The 16,276-nt window shown below is 38.6% G+C and overlaps 1 non-coding gene across 1 annotated transcript; it reads right to left on the bottom strand.

Annotated features, from left to right (window-relative positions):
* Positions 1-14,350: 14,350 nt before the first annotated feature.
* Positions 14,351-14,458, bottom strand: LOC112739307 (small nucleolar RNA R71). Its single transcript, XR_003170239.1, has one exon. It is a non-coding gene; the product is annotated as a small nucleolar RNA R71 (small nucleolar RNA).
* Between the last annotated feature and the right edge of the window lie 1,818 nt (positions 14,459-16,276).

Raw genomic sequence — 16,276 nt, 5'->3', positions numbered from 1 at the left:
AGCGTCACACATAATCATCACCTTCATCACGTTCTTAGGTGCGAATGGATATCTTAGAAGAGAAATAAGAAGAATTGAATAGAAAACAGTAGTACTTGCATTAATCTTTGAGGAACAGCAGAGCTCCACACCTTAATCTATGGAGTGTAGAAACTCTACCGTATGAAAATACATAAGTGAAGGTCCAGGCATGGCCGAGATGGCCAGCCCCCTAAACGAGATCAATAGTCTCCTAAGATGAACAATGGAATAAAACTGAGACCAAAGATGCCTAATACAATAGTAAGAGGTCCTATTTATAATAAACTAGTCACTAGGGTTTACATGAGTAAGTAATTGATGCATAAATCCACTTCCGGGGCCCACTTGGTGTGTGTTTGGGCCGAGATTACATGTAGCACGTGCAGAGGCCATTTGTGGAGTTGAACGCCAGTTTCTGTGCCAGTTTGGGCGTTCAACTCTGGTTTTGGATCCTTTTCTGGCGCTGGACGCCAGATTTGGGCAGAAAGCTGGCGTTGAACGCCAGTTTACGTCGTCAATTCTTGGCCAAAGTATGGACTATTATATATTTCTGAAAATCCCTGGATGTCTACTTTCCAACGCAATTGGAAGCGCGCCATTTCGAGTTCTGTAGCTCCAGAAAATCCACTTTGAGTGCAGGGAGGTCAGAATCCAACAGCATCAGCAGTCCTTTTTCAACCTCTGAATCTGATTTCTGCTCAAGTCCCTCAATTTCAGCCAGAAAATACCTGAAATCACAGAAAAACACAAAAACTCATAGTAAAGTCCAGAAATGTGAATTTAACACAAAATCTATTAAAAACATCCCTAAAAGTAACTAGATTCTACTAAAAATATACTAAAAACAATGCCAAAAAGCGTATAAATTATCCGCTCATCAGGTAGCTTAAAGATCTCCCTGATTTTGTCAGGGTGGATGTGAACAATCTTTCCTCTGACCAAAGTTCGATAGTCATAGAAGGCAGTTCCAGATATTCTCTGCCTGTCTGTTTGCCACAGATTAGCGTAGAATTCCTGAACCGTATTCCTTCCCACTTTCGTTTCAGGATTAGCTAGGACTTCCCAGTTCCTGTTTCGAATCTGCTCTTGGATCTCCGGATATTCATCTTCTTTTAGATCGAACTTGACTTCCGGGATCACTGATCTTAGACCCATTATTTTGTAGTAATGGTCTGAATGTTATTTGGTTAAGAACCTCCCTTGATTCCAAAGTGGTTTTGGAATGCTCTCTTTCTTGCCTCTTGGAGTCGGTTGTTTTCCTTTAGGAGCCATGATCTTAGTGGGTATGGCTTAGTGATCACGGATAAACACACCAAACTTAGAGGTTTGCTTGTCCTCAAGCAAAATAAAAGAAAGGAGATGGGTAGAAGGAGAGCTTGTGTTGAATGGTGGATGAGAGGAGGGAGGCCGAATGTGTTTTTAAAAGGGAAGGGGGGTGGGTTTTCAAAAATAAGGAGAAAGATAAGATAGAAGATATGATTTAAAAGGAAATAAGTATGATAAGAAAAGATATAATTTAAAATTGAAGAGATATGAAAGATATTTGAAAAAGATAAATTTGGATTTTTGAAAAAGATAATATGGAGATTTGAAAAAGATATTGATTAGTTGAAAAGATTTTAGAATGAACAGAGATAGATTTGTTTTGAAAATTTGAAAAAGAGTTGAATTGGATTGAAAAAAGGATTTGTGCTTATGGATTAAGATACATTTGATTTTTAAAGTAGGGTTTTTAGAAATTAGGGATTTTAGAAATCAGGGTTTGTAACATGTTTATGCAAGAAATCATGAATTGAAACATGAAATTTGAAATTAAAATGAAAAATATGAAGTAAAAACGAAATTACCTCCTCCCCACCATCCTGGCGTTAAACGCCCAAACGTTGCATGTTTTGGGTGTTTAACACCCAATTGCTGCTTCTCCTGGGCGTTCAACGCCCAGCTGTTGCTTCTTTCTGGCGTTGAACGCCAGGAACTCCTTTGTCACTGGGCGTTTTTCTGAACGCCCAGGACGCTGTAAATCTGGCGTTAAACGCCCAGAAGGAGCTTCTTTCTGGCGTTCAATGCCCAGAAGATGCTTCTTTCTGGCGTTTAATGCCCAGATAGCTATCCTTACTGGCGTTTAACGCCCAGTGGATGCTTCTTTTGGGCGTTGAACGCCCAATTGTTTACTGACGTTTTCTTGCTAGTGAGCTCTTTTTCTCTGTTTTGTGTGCTGAATCCTTCTGTAACCCTGTAAACTTATGCAATTGACTCTTTACCTTAGTATCAATGAACTTTATGTAAACAAATAAAATCAAGAATAGGGCAAAATGCTTAGAGGAAGTGATGCCAATGGCTGGGTTGCCTCCCAGCAAGCGCTTCTTTATTGTCTTTAGCTGGACCTTGCTGAGCTTTTTAATCTAGCCTCAGCCTTGAGCATTCTTGCGAAACATTACTTTCAAGATAATGCTTGATTCTCTGTCCATTAACAATGAACTTCCTATCAGAGTCAATGTCTTGAAGCTCCACATAACCATATGGTGATACACTTGTAATCACATATGGTCCCCTCCACCGGGACTTCAGTTTCCCGGGGAATAGCCTGAGCCTAGAGTTAAACAACAGAACCTTTTGTCCTGGTTCAAAGATTCTAGAAGATAGCTTTCTGTCATGCCATCTTTTTTATTTCTCTTTATAAAGCTTGGCATTTTCGAAAGCAATGAATCTGAATTCCTCTAGCTCATTCAGCTGGAGCAATCTTTTTTCTCCAGCTAGTTTGGCATCAAAGTTTAGGAATCTGGTTGCCCAGTAGGCCTTATGTTCCAGTTCCACGGGCAGGTGACAAGCCTTACCATACACAAGTTGGTACGGAGAGGTCCCTATAGGAGTCTTGAATGCTGTTCTGTAAGCCCATAGAGCATCATCCAAGCTTCGTGCCCAATCCTTTCTACGGGTAATTACAGTCCATTCCAGGATTCTTTTTAGTTCTCTGTTAGAAACTTCAGCTTGCGCATTTGTCTGTGGATGATATGGAGTCACCACCTTGTGGCGAATCCCATACCGAACCAGGGCGAAGTAAAGCTGTTTGTTGCAGAAGTGAGTGCCCCATCACTGATTAGTACCCTAGGGACACCAAATCTGCTGAATATATGTTTCTGGAGGAACTTCAGTACTATTTTAGTATCATTGGTAGGTGTGGCAATGGCCTCTGCCCATTTTGATACATAGTCAACTGCCACTAGAATATAAGTGTTTGAGTATGATGGTGGGAAAGGCCCCATGAAATCAATTCCCCATACATCAAACAACTCAATCTCCAAGATTCCTTGTTGAGGCATGGCGTAACTATGAGGCAAATTACCAGCTCTCTGGCAACTGTCACAGTTACGTACAAACTCTCGGGAATCTCTGTAGAGTGTAGACCAGTAGAAACCATATTGGAGGACCTTGGTGGATGTTCGCTCACCTCTGAAATGGCCTCTATATTGTGATCCATGGCAATGCCATAGGATCCTCTATGCTTCTTCTCTAGGCACACACCTACGGATTATTCCGTCTGCACATCTCTTAAAGAGATAGGGTTCATCCCACAAGTAGTACTTTGCATCAGAAATTAATTTTTTCTTTTGTTGCCTGCTGTATGCCTTGGGTATGAACCTTGCAGCTTTATAGTTTGCAATGTCTGCAAACCATGGTATTTCCTGAATGGCGAACAAATGCTCATCCGGAAAGGTTTCAGAGATCTCAATAGAGGGGGAGGACGCCCCTTCCACTGGTTCTATCCGGGACAGATGATTAGCCACTTGGTTTTCTGTCCCTTTTCTGTCTCTTATTTCTATATCAAACTCTTGCAGAAGCAATACCCATCTTATAAGCCTGGGTTTCGAATCCTGCTTTGTAAGTAGATATTTAAGAGCAGCATAGTCAGTGTACACAATCACTTTTGATCCTACTAAGTATGATCTAAACTTGTCAATGGCATAGACCACTGCAAGCAATTCCTTTTCTGTGGTTGTGTAATTTTTCTAGGCATCATTTAGAACACGGCTAGCATAATAAAAGACATGCAGGAGTTTGTCATGCCTCTGCCCCAGTACTGCACCAATGGCATGATCACTGGCATCACACATTAATTCGAATGGTAATGTCTAGTCTGATGCAGAGATAACTGGTGCTGTGACCAACTTAGCTTTCAGAGTTTCAAACGCCTGCAGGCACTCTGTGTCAAACAAAAATGGCGTGTCAGCAGCTAGCAGGTTGCTTAGAGGCTTTGCAATTTTTGAAAAATCCTTTATAAACCTCCTATAGAATCCTGCATGCCCCAAAAAACTTCTGATTGCCTTAACATTGGCAGGTGGTGGTAATTTTTCAATTACCTCTATTTTAGCTTGATCCACCTCTATTCCCTTGTTTGAAATTTTATGCCCAAGGACAATCCCTTCAGTCACCATAAAGTGACATTTTTCCCAGTTTAAAACCAGGTTGGTCTCTTGGCATCTTTTCAAAACCAGTGTCAGGTGATCAAGACAGGAGCTGAATGAGTCTCCATATACTGAGAAGTCATCCATGAAGACTTCCAGAAATTTTTCTACCATATTAGAGAAAATAGAGAGCATGCATCTCTAAAAGGTTGCAGGCGCATTACACAGCCCAAAAGGCATCCTTCTGTAAGCAAATACTCCAGATGGACATGTGAATGCTGTTTTCTCTTGATCCTGGGGATTTATTGCAATTTGGTTTTAGCCTGGATAGTCATCCAAAAAGCAGTAATAATTATGACCTGCTAGTCTTTCTAGCATTTGGTCTATGAATGGTAAAGGAAAATGATCCTTTCTGGTGGCTGTATTGAGCCTTCTGTAATCAATACACATGCGCCACCCTGTAACTGTTCTTGTAGGAACCAGTTCATTTTTTCATTATGAATCACTGTCATGCCTCCCTTTTTAGGGACAACTTGAACAGGACTCACCCAGGGGCTATCAGAAATAGGATAAATAATCACAGCCTCTAGTAATTTAGTGACCTCTTTCTGCACCACTTCCTTCATGGCTGGATTTAGCCGCCTCTGTGGTTGAACCACTGGCTTAGCATCATCCTCCAATAGGATTTTGTGCATGCGTCTAGCTGGGCTTATGCCCCTAATGTCACTTATGGACCACCCAAGAGCTGTCTTGTGTGTCCTTAGCACTTGGATTAGTGCTTCCTCTTCCTGTGAATTTAAAGCAGAGCTTATGATCACTGAAAAAGTGTTACCTTCTCCCAGAAATGCATATTTCAGGGATGGTGGTAATGGTTTGAGCTCGGGTTTAGGAGGTTTTTCCTCTCCCTGAGGAAATTTTAGAGGCTCTTTCAATTCCTCTGAATCCTCTAGATCAGGCGGAACATCCTTAAAAATGTTTTCCAGCTCTGATTCGAGACTCTCAGCCATGTTGATCTCCTCCACCAGAGAGTCAATAAGATCAACTTTCATGCAGTCTTTTGGTGTGTCTGGATGCTGCATGGCATTGACAGCATTCAACTTAAACTTATCCTCATTGACTCTCAGGGTTATTTCCCCCTGTTAGACGTCAATGAGAGTTCGTCTGGTTGCTAGGAAAGGTCTTCCTAGAATGAGAGTAGCACTCGTGTGCTCCTCCATTTCCAGCACAACAAAGTCAGTGGGAAAGGCGAATGGCCCAACCCTGACAATCATGTCCTCAATCACGCCTGATGGGTATTTAATGGAGCCATCAACAAGTTGGAGACATATCCGGGTTGGTTTAACTTCTTCAGTTAAACCAAGCTTTCTGATGGTGGATGCAGGTATTAAGTTGATGCTTTCCCCAAGATCACATAAGGCTGTCTTGGTGCAGTTACCCTCTAATATGCATGGTATCAGAAAGCTTCCGGGATCTTTAAGCTTTTCAGGAGAGCTTTTCAGAATGACTGCACTGCATTCTTCAGTGAGGAGAACTCTTTCAGTTTCTCTCCAATCCTTCTTATGACTTAAAATTTCTTTCATGAACTTGGCATAAGAAGGTATTTGCTCAAGTGCCTCTGCAAACAGAATCTTTATTTCAAGAGTCCTGAGATAATCTGCAAAGCGAGCAAATTGCTTATCCTGCTCCTCGTGGTGGAGTTTTTGAGGATAAGGTATCTTGGCTTTTATATTCTTCAACCTTGGTTGCTGCAGGTTTATTTCCTACAGAAGTGGTTGAAGAGGCCTTTTTGGAGGGGTTGTCATCAGCACTTGTGTGTGTCTGATCCCTCACTGGCATATGAGTGCCAGGGTTGGAAGCTGGAGTGACGTTAGACGCCAAATCCTCATATGCTCCTGGCGTCTGAACGCCAGAACTGTGCTTCCTTTGGGCATTCAACGATCAGTTCCTTGCTTGTTTCTGGCATTGAACGCCAGTCCTGAGCATGGTTTGGGCGTTCAGCGCCAGTCTTCCACCCAATCTCTGGCGTTTTAGCGCCATAATTATTTCTTTCCGGGCTCTTACTGTTCTCAGATGGATTTTGGATAGTTTGCTCATTTCTTGGCTTCCTGCTACCTTGAGGTGGGGTATTTAATGTCTTCCCACTTCTTAATTGAACTGCTTGGCATTCTTCTGTTATTTGTTTTGACAGCTGCTGCTTTGTTTGCTTTAATTGTACTTCCATATTTACATTAGCCATCCTTGTCTCTTGTAGTCTCTCCTTGAATTCGGCTAACTGCTTTGTTAGAAAATCCAATTGCTGATTGAATTCAGCAGCTTGTTCTACAGGACTGAGTTCAGCAGTTACTCTTTCATGGAAGGGTCACTGCTTAGGTACAGATGCTAATTTCTGGCAACTATATCAATGAGCTCTTGAGCTTCTTCAATTGTCTTTCTCATGTGGATAGATCCACCAGCTGAGTAATCTAGAGAAAGCTGAGCCCTTTCTGTAATCCCATAATAGAAGATGTCTAACTGAACCCACTCTGAAAACATTTCAGAGGGGCATTTTCTTAGCATCTCTCTGTATCTCTCCCAGGCATCATAAAGAGATTCATTATCTCCTTGTTTAAAGCCTTGGATGTCGAGCCTTAGCTGTGTCATCCGTTTTGGAGGAAAGTATTGATTCAGGAATTTTTCTGTCAGCTATTTCCATGTCTTTATGCTAGTCTTAGGTTGTTTATTTAACCACTTCTTAGCTTGGCCTTTTACAGCAAATGGGAACAGTAATAATTTGTATACATCCTGATCTACTTCCTTATCATGTACTGTGTCAGCAATTTGTAAAAACTGTGCCAGAAACTCTGTAGGTTCTTCCTGTGGAAGACCGGAATACTGGCAACTTTGCTGCACCATGATAATGAGCTGAGGATTCAACTCAAAGCTACTGACTCCAATGGAGGGTATACTGATACTACTCCCATATGAAGCAGTAGTGGGGTTAGCATATGACCCCAGAGTCCTTCTGGACTGTTCATTTCCACTTAGATCCATGATGGAGAAAGGGAGATGATGTAAAATAAAAAAATATATTTTTATTTATTTATTTAAAAAATAAAATAAAATAAATAAAAATAGGTGAAGATTTTTGAAAAATGGAGAGAGAAAAAAAATGGTTAGGAAGTTTTGAAAAAGATAAGATTGAAAGGATTTGATTGGAAAAGATATGATTTGAAAAAAAGATTTTAAATTTTGAAAAAAAATCTGAATTTTAAAAGTAAATTTCGAAAATTTGCTTTAAAATAGAGAGAAAAGATATTTTTGAATTTAAAGAGGAAAGAGAAAAACAATAAGATATCACAAGATTTAAAATTTTTAGATCTAATGCTCCTTGTTTTCGAAAATTTTGAAGGGAAAACACCAAAGAACACCAAACTTAAAAATTTTAAGATCAAGACATAAGGAAAAACTCAAGAACACTTTGAAGACTCACAAGAACACAAGAACATGAAGAAAGAACACCAAACTTAAAATTTTTAGAAAACCAAGGAACACCAAACTTAAAATTTTTAGAAAATCAAACTAAACTTTTCGAAAATTATAGAAAGATTAACAAGAAAACACCAAACTTAAAGTTTGGCACAAGATCAAGAAAAATTATTTTTGAAAAAGATTTTTAATAGAACCGGTGCCCAATCATCAAGAACATAAACCAATGCTCTAGCCAATTGAGCTGTAAATGTAACACTTGTTTTGAAGAAGTATTTTTTAAAAACTAAGAAAAAATATTTTTTTTGAAAACTAATGTTTTGAAAAGGCACATGAAAAACAAGAAAAGAAACAGAACAAGAAAAACTAATAAAGAAAAATAATATTTTTGAAAAATTTTTGAAAAGAATATAAAAGACTCTGACCCAAAAGACAAAATTTTCCTAATCTAAGCAACAGGATTCACCGTCAGTTGCTCAAACTCAAACAATCCCCAGCAACGGCGCCAAAAACTTGGTGCACGAAATTGGAAATCACAATTCTTCACAAATTCGCACAACTAACCAGCAAGTGCACTGGGTCATCCAAGTAATACCTTACGTGAGTAAGGGTCGATCCCACGAAGATTGTTGGCTTGAAGCAAGCTATGATTATCTTGTAACTCTTAGTCAGGATATAATATCAATAATAATTTTTTAGTTTGAATTGTAAAAAGTAAAAGGGCAGAACACAAATAATACTTGTTATGCAGTAATGGAGAATATGTTGGAGTTTTGGAGATGCTTTGTCCTTTGAATCTCTGCTTTCTCCCTATCTTCTTCTTCACGCACGCACGTCCCTCCTATAGTAAGCTGTATGTTGGTGGATCACCGTTGTCAATGGCTACCATCCTTCCTCTCAGTGAAAATGGTCCAGATACGCTGTCACCGCATGGCTAATCATCTGTAGGTTCTCGATCATATCGGAATAGGATTTGCTATCCTTTTGCGTCTGTCACTACGCCCAGCACTCGCGAGTTTGAAGCTCGTCACAGTCATCCAATCCCAGAATCCTACTCGGAATACCACAGACAAGGTTTAGACTTTCCAGATTCTCAAGGATGCTGCCAATGGATTCTAGCTTATACCACGGAGATTCTGATTAAGGAATCTAAGAGATACTTATTCAATCTGATGTAGAACGGAGGTGGTTGTCAAACACACGTTCATGGATTGAGGAAGGTGATGAGTGTCACGGATCATCACCTTCTCTATAATTAAGCGCAAATGAATATCTTAGATAGAAACACGCATGTTTGAATGGAAAACAGAAATAGTTGCATTAATTCATCAAAACACAGCAGAGCTCCTCACCCCCAACAAGGGAGTTTAGAGACTCATGCCGTCAGAGATTACAAAGTTCAGATCTAAAAATGTCATGAGATAAAAATTAAATCTCTAAAAGTTGTTTAAATACTAAACTAGTAACCTAGGTTTACAGAAAATGAGTAAACTATGATAGATAGTGCATAAATCCACTTCTGGGACCCACTTGGTGTGTGCTGGGGCTGAGACTAAAGCTTCTCACGTGCCTGGGCTATTTTGGGCATTCAACGCCAGGCTGTAACCTGTTTCTGGCATTGAACTCCAACTTGTAACGTGTTTCTGGCGCTGGACGCCAGACTGCAACATGGAACTGGCGTCGAACGCTAGTTTACATCGTCTATCCTTGAGCAAAGTATAGACTATTATATATTTCTGGAAAGCCCTGGATGGCTACTTTCCAACGCAATTAGAAGCGCGTCAATTGGACTCCTGTAGATCCAGAAATTCCATTCCGAGTGCAGAGAGGTCAGGATCCAACAGCCTCAGAAGTCCTTTTTCATCCTGAATCAGATTTTTGCCCAGCTCCCTCAATTTCAGCCAGAAAATACCTGAAATTACAGAAAAACACACAAACTCATATTAAAGTCCAGAAATATGAATTTTGCCTAGAAACTAATGAAAATAAACTAAAAACTAACTAAAACCTACTAAAACTATATGAAATTAACCCCAAAAAGCGTATAAAATATCCGCTCATCACACTCACATGTGTAGCTACCATGTAATTGAGAATCATACTCTTATTTGGTAGTATCCCCCGCCTATGTTCTATTTCTCTGATATCTTTGTTGTAGGCTTAATTTTTCTTTCTTTTTCTTTCCTTTTGGGTTGGCCACCAAAAGAGGAAAAGGAAAATCTTCAAAATGGGGTAACAAATAAGTCCCTCCGCACAATCTTTTGAAGAAACTAATCAGTTGTAGCAACCCATCCACCTTGCTCTTCTTTACAAGCTCCGATGACGGTGCAATCTTCAAGTGTGGGGAGGTGATGAGCGGATAATTTATACGCTTTTTGGCATTGTTTTTAGTATGTTTTTAGTAGGATCTAGTTACTTTTAGGTATGTTTTTATTAGTTTTTATGTTAAATTCAAATTTCTGCACTTTACAATGAGTTTGTGTGTTTTTCTATGATTTCAGGTATTTTCTGGCTGAAATTGAGGGACTTGAGCAAAAATCAGATTCAGAGGTTGAAGAAGGACTGCTGATGCTGTTGGATTCTGACCTCCCTGCACTCAAAGTAGATTTTCTCGAGCTACAAAACTCCAAATGGCGCGCTCTCAACGGCGTTGGAAAGTAGACATCCAGGGCTTTCCAATAATATATAATAGTCCATACTTTGCCCGAGTTTAGACGACGCAAAAGGGCATTGAACGCCAGTTCTACACTGTAGTCTAGAGTTAAAAGCCAAAAACACGTCACAAACCAGAGTTGAACGCCAAAAACACGTTACAACTTGGCGTTCAACTCCAAAAGAAGCCTCTGCACGTGTAAACTTCAAGCTCAGCCCAAGCACACACCAAGTGGGCCCCGGAAGTGGATTTATGCATCAATTACTTACTTCTGTAAACCCTAGTAGCTAGTCTAGTATATATAGAACTTTTTACTATTATATTTACATATTCGGATCATTTTAAGTCTTGGTTACTCCGGTTTCCCTCTGGGGCCGAGACCAATGAACTCCATTATCACTTATGTATTTTCAACGGTAGAGTTTCTGCACTCCATAGATTAAGGTGTGGAGCTCTACTGTTCCTCATGATTTAATACAAAGTACTACTATTTTCTACTCAATTCAACTTATTCCGCTTCTAAGATATCCATTCGTACCCAAAAACATGATGAATGTGATGATTATGTGACGCTCATCATCATTCTCACTTATGAACGCGTGCCTGACAAACACTTCCGTTCTACATGCAAACAAGCTAGAATGAGTATCTCTTAGATGTCTAATACAGAGGACCGAGTCCGAGATATTAGAATCTTCGTGGTATAAGTTAGAACCCATGGATGGCCATTCCTGAGATCCGGAAAGTCTAAACCTTGTCTGTGGTATTCCGAGTAGGATCTGGGAAGGGATGATTGTAACGAACTTCAAACTCGCGAGTGCTGGGCGTAGTGACAGACGCAAAAGGAGGGTAAATCCTGTTCTAGTATGATCGAGAACCTCCAGATGATTAGCCGTGCCGTGACAGAGCATTTGAACCTTTTTCACAGAGAGGATGGGATGTAGCCATTGACAACCGTGATGCCTTACAGAAAGCTTGCCATGGAAAGGAGTAGGACTGGTTGGATGAAGACAGCAGGAAAGCAGAGGTTCAGAGGAACGAAAGCATCTCTATACGCTTATCTGAAATTCTCACCAATGAATTACATAAGTATTTTTATCTTTATTTTCTGTTTATTTATTATTATTATTCGAAAACTCCATAACCATTTGATATCCGCCTGACTGAGATTTACAAGATGACCATAGCTTGCTTCATACCAACAATCTCCGTGAGATCGACCCTTACTCACGTAAGGTTTTATTACTTGGACAACCCAATGCACTTGCTGGTTAGTTGTATCGAAGTTGTGACAAATTATGAATTAAGATTAGAGCACCAAGTTTTTGGAGCCATTACCAGGGATCACAATTTCGTGCACCAAGTTTTTGGCGCCGTTGCCGGGGATTGTTCGAGTTTGGAGAACTAACGGTTCATCTTGTTGCTCAGATTAGGTAATTTTCTTTTTGTTTTATTTTCAAAAAAAAAATTTGCTTTCAAAAATCTTTCAAAAAAAAAATTTTTCCCTTTGTTTTCGAAAATTATTTTAAAATTTTTAAGAATGAATTCTAGAGTTTCATGGTAACATGTTGAAACCTGGCTGGCTGTAAAGCCATATCCAAATTCTCTTGGATTGAGGCTTCCACTTGTCAACATAAAAGGCATGTATATGGAGTTGGATGAAGTATCAGCTGTTGCATGCCTGATTTATATCCTAAAGCTAGCTGGCTATTAAGCCATGTCTAACCCTTGGATTGAAGCTTTAGGCCAACATTAAAAGATTCCTGGGATTCTTATTAAAAATTTTGAATTTCTTATTTTCTTTTTCCATATGTTTTTTGAAAAAAAAAATAATTAAAAGAAAATACAAGAAAAAAATCATAAAATCATAAAAACCAAAAATATTTTGTATTTCTTGTTTAAGTCTAGAGTCAATTTTTAAGTTTGGTGTCAATTGCATTTTTTTTCTAAAAATTTATGCATTTTTTCGAAAATTCATGCATTCATAGTGTTCTTCATGATCTTCAAGTTGTTCTTGGCCAGTCTTCTTGTTTGATCTTCATATTTTCTTGTTTTGTATCTTTTCTTGTTTTTCATATGCATTTTCAATTTGTTAGTGTCTGAAGTTTGCAAATTTCTAAGTTTGGTGTCTTGCATATTTTCTTTGCATCAAAAATTTTTCAAAAATATGTTCTTGATGTTCATCATGATCTTCAAAGTGTTCTTGGTGTTCATCTTGACATTCATAGTGTTCTTGCATGCATTCATTGTTTTGATCTAAAAATTCTCATGCATTGAGTCTTTTTCATGTTTTTCTCTTTCTTCATTAAAAATTCAAAAATAAAAAAATATATATCTTCCCCTTTTTCTTCTCATAAATTCGAAAATTTGAGTTGACTTTTTCAAAACTTTTTTAAATTTAGTTGTTTCTTATGAGTCAAATCAAATTTTCAATTTAAAAATCTTATCTTTTTCAAAATCTTTTTCAAAAATTAAATCTTTTTCATTTTTCTTATTTATTTTCAAAAATTATAAAAATATTTTTCAAAAATATTTTTCTTAATTTTATATCATATTTTTGAAAATATCATCAACAATTAATGTTTTGATTCAAAAATTTCAAGTTTGTTACTTACTTGTTAAGAAAGATTCAAACTTTAAGTTCTAGAATCATATCTTATGATTTCTTATGAATCAAGTCATTAATTGTGATTTTAAAAATCAAATCTTTTTCAAAACTAATTTCAATCATATCTTTTCAAAAATATCTTTTTATCTTATCTTTTTCAAAATCATATCTTTTTAATCATACCTTTTCATATCATATCTTTTTCAAATATCTTTTCTAACTTCTTATCTTCTTATCTTTTAAAAATTGATTTTCAAAATTTGTTTCAACTAACTAATTAACTTTTTGTTTGTTTCTTATCTCTTTCAAAACTACCTAACTAACTATCCCTCTCTAATTTTCGAAAATACCTCCCTCTTTTTCAAAAATTCTTTTTAATTAATTAATTGTTTAAATTTTAATTTTAATTTTAATTATCCTTTAATTTTCGAAAATCATTAACTCTTTTTCAAAATTTAATTTTCGAAATTCTCTCTTTCATACCCTTCTATTTATTTATTCATCTACTAACACTTCTCTTCACCCAAAATTCGAACCCCTTCCTCTCCTCTGAGTTCGAATTCTTCTCTTCTACATTCTTATTCTTCTTTTCTTCTACTCACACAAGGGAACCTCTATACCGTGGTAAAGAGGATCCCTGGTATCTTTAGTCCTCTTCTTTTTCACATGAGCAGGAGCAAGGACAAGAACATTCTTGTTGAAGCAGACCCTGAACCTGAAAGGACTCTGAAGAGGAAACTGAGAGAAGCTAAAATACAACAATCCAGAGACAATCTTACAGGAATTTTCGAACAGGAAGAGGAGATAGCAGCCAAAAATAATAATAATGCAAGGAAAATGCTTGGTGACTTTACTGCACCTAATTCCAATTTACATGGAAGAAGCATCTCAATTCCTGCCATTGGAGCAAACAACTTTGAGCTGAAACCTCAATTAGTTTCTCTGATGCAGCAGAACTGCAAGTTTCATGGACTTCCATCTGAAGATCCTTTTCAGTTCTTAACTGAATTCTTGCAGATCTGTGATACTGTTAAGACCAATGGGGTTGATCCTGAGGTCTACAGGCTTATGCTTTTCCCGTTTGCTGTAAGAGACAGAGCTAGAGTATGGTTGGACTCTCAACCTAAAGATAGCCTGAACTCTTGGGATAAGCTGGTCACGGCTTTCTTAGCCAAGTTCTTTCCTCCTCAAAAGCTTAGTAAGCTTAGAGTGGATGTTCAGACCTTCGGACAGAAAGAAGGTGAATCCCTCTATGAAGCTTGGGAGAGATACAAGCAACTGACAAAAAAGTGTCCTTCTGACATGCTTTCAGAATGGACCATCCTGGATATATTCTATGATGGTCTGTCTGAGCTATCAAAGATGTCACTGGACCATTCTGCAGGTGGATCCATTCACCTAAAGAAAACGCCTGCAGAAGCTCAAGAACTTATTGACATGGTTGCAAATAACCAGTTCATGTACACTTTTGAAAGGAATCCTGTGAGTAATGGGACGCCTCAGAAGAAGGGAGTTCTTGAAATTGATACTCTGAATGCCATATTGGCTCAGAATAAAATATTGACTCAGCAAGTCAATATGATTTCTCAGAGTCTGAATGGAATGCAAGCTGCATCTAACAGTACTCAAGAGGCATCTTCTGAAGAAAAGGCTTATGATCCTGAGAACCCTGCAATAGCAGAGGTAAATTACATGGGTGAACCTTATGGAAACACCTATAACCCCTCATGGAGAAACCACCCAAATTTCTCATGGAAGGATCAACAAAAGCCTCAACAAGGCTTTAATAATGGTGGAAGAAACAGGTTTAACAGTAGTAAACCTTTTCCATCATCCACTCAGCAACAGACAGAGAATTTTGAGCAGAATCCATCTAGCTTAGCAAATTTAGTCTCTAATCTATCTAAGGCCACTCTAAGTTTCATGAATGAAACAAGGTCCTCCTTTAGAAATTTGGAGGCACAAGTAGGCTAGCTGAGTAAAAAGATCACTGAAACCCCTCCTAGTACTCTCCCAAGTAATACAGAAGAGAATCCAAAGAGAGACTGCATGGCCATTGATATAACCATCATGGCCGAATCCAAGAAGGAAGGGAAGGACATGAATCCCAAGGAGGAAGACCTCCTGGGACGTCCAGTGATCAACAAGGAGTTTCCCTCTGAGGAACCAAAGGAATCTGAGACTCATCTAGAGACCATAGAGATTCCATTGAACCTCCTTATGCCCTTCATGAGCTCTGATGAGTATTCTTCTTCTGAAGAGAATGAGGATGTTACTGCAGAGCAAGTTACCAAGTACCTTGGTGCAATCATGAAGCTGAATGCCAAATTATTTGGTAATGAGACTTGGGAAGATGAACCTCCCTTACTCATCAATGAACTGAGTGATCTGGATCAACTGACATTGCCTCAGAAGAAACAGGATCCTGGAAAGTTCCTAATACCTTGTACCATAGGCACCATGACCTTTGAGAAGGCTTTATGTGACCTTGGGTCAGGATAAACCTCATGCCCCTCTCTGTAATGGAGAAACTGGGAATCTTTGAGGTGCAAGCTGCCAGAATCTCATTAGAGATGGCAGACAACTCAAGAAAACAGGCTTATGGTCAAGTAGAGGACGTGTTAGTAAAAGTTGAAGGCCTTTACATCCCTGCTGATTTCATAATCCTAGATACTGGGAAGGATGAGGATGAATCCATCATCCTTGGAAGACCCTTCCTAGCCACAGCAAGAGCTGTGATTGATGTGGACAGAGGAGAATTGATTCTTCAACTAAATGAGGACAACCTTGTGTTTAAAACTCAAAGATCTCTCTCTACAACCATGGAGAAGAAGCATGAAAAGCTTCTTTCACTACAGAGTCAACTAAAGCCCCCACAGTCAAACTCTAAGTTTGGTGTTGGGAGGCCACAACCAAACTCTAAGTTTGGTGTTGAACTCCCATATGCAAACTCTGAGTTTGGTGTTGGGAGTCCATAAAATTGACCTGATCACCTGTGTGGCTCCGTGAGAGCCCACTGTCAAGCTATTGACATTAAAGAAGCGCTTGTTGGGAGGCAACCCAATTTTTATTTATCTAATTTTATTTTTATTTTATTATTCTTTCATGTTTTATTAAGTTCATGAT

Source organism: Arachis hypogaea, chromosome 13 (assembly GCF_003086295.3).
Source record: "Arachis hypogaea cultivar Tifrunner chromosome 13, arahy.Tifrunner.gnm2.J5K5, whole genome shotgun sequence".
Lineage (NCBI taxonomy): Eukaryota > Viridiplantae > Streptophyta > Magnoliopsida > Fabales > Fabaceae > Arachis > Arachis hypogaea.
The sequence above is the reverse complement of the archived record's forward strand: the minus strand, read 5'-3'. Positions and strand labels throughout refer to the sequence as shown.